Source organism: Egretta garzetta, unplaced genomic scaffold, assembly GCF_000687185.1.
Source record: "Egretta garzetta isolate BGI_Z169 unplaced genomic scaffold, ASM68718v1 scaffold66, whole genome shotgun sequence".
NCBI classification, from domain to species: Eukaryota; Metazoa; Chordata; class Aves; order Pelecaniformes; family Ardeidae; genus Egretta; species Egretta garzetta.
In genome coordinates, this window is record NW_009259856.1 from 97,010 (window position 1) to 97,695 (window position 686).

Sequence of the window (686 nt, forward strand, 5' to 3'; positions counted from 1 at the left end):
CGTGCACCAAGCCCCCAGCCCCCGCGTGAGGCAGGGAACAAGCTGCCCAACAAACCCGCACCCATAACCGGCTCCCGCTGCCCCAGGGCCCCGAGCCACCACGCAGGCAGGCAGTGTCCTTGGGGACAGGCTGGGAAACTCCCCTTTCTCCTGCCTTCTCCCCAGCTGGTGCTCACCATGGCTGCTCTTTGCACTTGGGGTGAGGGCAGAGACACCCCCTCCGCACCCCCCCCGGCACACGGCTGACCCTGAGAACTGGCCTCCAGCACCAAGGCTGTTATGGGAACACTTTCATTCTGGTTTTATTGCCAGCACCACACAAACTTTGCTGCTGCTGCTTGGGAATTAACCCTGCAACGCTGTGGAACGGCTGCCACGACCCCGGGCCTGCTGCCATCCCCAGGGAGCCGGTGGAGGCCATGCCCACAGCCCTGGCTGCGGCGCTGTGCCCGCCCCGGGAGCTGGCCGGGTCCCTGGGGCTGGGGACAGGCTCCTACAGCAAGCAGGGATCGTTCCTCCCAACGTGCCCATGCAATGCCCTGCACCATCAGGGAACTGATGCAATGCAAATAACAGCAGCCTGACTCATCCTGCACCGGCTCCTGCACGGTGTTTGAGGTGGGACAGCCCCACGCTTCTTTGAAATATCAAAATAAATCAGTTCTTGCAAATGAGCCGCTCCTGCG